At 45.3% G+C, this 1,945-nt stretch overlaps 1 long non-coding RNA gene across 1 annotated transcript in view; it reads left to right on the top strand.

The window, feature by feature from the left end:
• LOC138173146 (uncharacterized) overlaps nucleotides 1-1,241 on the top strand; it is a 3,399-nt gene extending 2,158 nt beyond the window's left edge. Inside the window, exon 3 of the long non-coding RNA XR_011171337.1 lies at nucleotides 963-1,241. This is a non-coding gene — a long non-coding RNA (uncharacterized lncRNA). The remainder of the gene's footprint in view (nucleotides 1-962) is intronic.
• Nucleotides 1,242-1,945: the final 704 nt, after the last annotated feature.

The raw sequence follows: 1,945 nt of genomic DNA on the forward strand, positions 1-1,945 counted from the left end.
TGTTTGTGAAAGCATGTGTATTTGTGTCTGTATGTGCACATGTGTATGTGCATATGTGTGTTTGTGTATGTGCGTGTGTTTGAGTATCTCTGTGTATGCATGTGTCTACATGTGTGTCTCTGTATGCGCACATGTGCATGTGCATGCATGCGTGTGTGTGTGTGTGTGTGTGTGTGTGCAGAGTATATTCTTGACATGGGGGACAGCCAGGGCAAAGCATTAGAGCTGCAATATGCATCAGCATGTGTGGCCACATCCATGATGGGCAGTCCAAGGAGAAGAGCCACCATATGGCCTTTATAGCTCTCGGGCTTCTTATCTCAATCCCCACTCTCACTGACGAGTCATGACTTCAGGCAAGTCCGAGGCCCCTGAGGAGTTGGTATGGTTCTTCTCTAAGGCCATTAGCTGTGGGCCCCATTCTTTTGTGTCCTTCCCAGAGTTAACCCCCAGTCATAGTATCTCCTGTAAAATGGGGGTAATGAGAGTGCCTGCTTCTGTAAGATCAAACAACATGATACATGGAAAGTGTTTTCCAAGCCTCACAACACGAATGCTCGCTAGCTGTCATTATTATTTCATCGATACATCTAGTGGTTAGCAAGCCATTATAATTTAACTAATTAACATCAATTAACTTTTACAAATAGACGTTTACTGAGAAGACAGAGAAAGAACAGAAGTCACAGAGCATTCCTCCCCAGTACCCGCACCAACACTCAGGGTCACCTTCTGTCCTCGTAGTCTTTGGGAAGAGTGTATTCAAATTTGTATTACTTTTTAAAAATAAGGCATTCACTCCCTCAAGTTCATCTCCCAATGTAGCACAGCAGATCGCTCCCCTCTCCCTTCCAGCTGCTCCTGACCTACTTCTTTGATGGGTGGCCATGCAGATTACTTGAGACTTTGCTCCTCACTGACTTTGGCTGTTCCTAAAATGTGGCACATGTTTTCACTTCCAGCTGTCCAGCAGCTGACTGTCCTGATCTTTTGAATCACGAGGTTGCAGCCTTATTAGATAACACCTTCACCTAATGGTAGTGAAGAATGGCTACCACAGAAACAATGTACTCGTGGACCACGTGGTGGTGGCTCAGGTGAGGAGATTAAGGCTGCTGGTCTCTGTCCCTACCTGGAGGCTTACAGTACTCCTCACTCACTGCAGCCAAGGACAAAGAAGAACTGCATCTCCCATGCAGTGCCTTTTGTCATCTGTCTCACTTCCAGCTCAACTGTCAATAAAAAGGTTACTTTTCTTTCTTTTTTTTTTTAAGTAATTGGGGTTAAGTAACTTAGGTTACCTAAGGTTACACGGCCAGGTGTTTCTGGGTGGGTGCTAAGTGCCTGAGCCCGGGATTCGATCTCCAGGTCATCCTGACACTGGAGCCGGTGCTCTTACTCGCTGTGCTACCTGGCTGCCCCAAAAGGTTACTTTTCTTAACATGTAAAACAGATTGGAAACAATACCTGCCCATGCTTTGAATCAGGGTGCAAGGTCCTTTCATTAGCTGCCATTCTACCTTCCTGGGAGCAGGCTGCCCTTGCCTACATGGGGATTCTATGAACTAAGCATGATGCACTTTCCCATGAGGGATGGTCTTGGGAAGTCTCTCATTGTAGCAACATGAAAGAAGATTGGAAATGTGGGTGGGAACTACATTGTAGAGGGCTTTAAATACCAGGCCAAGGATTTTGCAATTTGTCCTGGAATAATGAAGGATCTTCTGGAAATATTAAAGTAGGTAGTGATGTGGTAAGATCTGCGTTTTAGGAATATCAATTCAACAGCTGTGCAGAAGAAGGGTTGGAAAGAGAGTTGGAAAGAAGGGAGACCTTCTTCCCCACTAAGGTGGTGTATACATAGTCCTAGCAATTAGGACAGTGCCTGGCACCTGGCCCAGCAAGCACTTAAAAAATACTTGTTGATCATATTAGTGGAAAAGAG

Source organism: Petaurus breviceps, unplaced genomic scaffold (assembly GCF_028583685.1).
Source record: "Petaurus breviceps papuanus isolate PSGF00001 unplaced genomic scaffold, PetGlider_PUasm1.0 567, whole genome shotgun sequence".
NCBI lineage: Eukaryota > Metazoa > Chordata > Mammalia > Diprotodontia > Petauridae > Petaurus > Petaurus breviceps.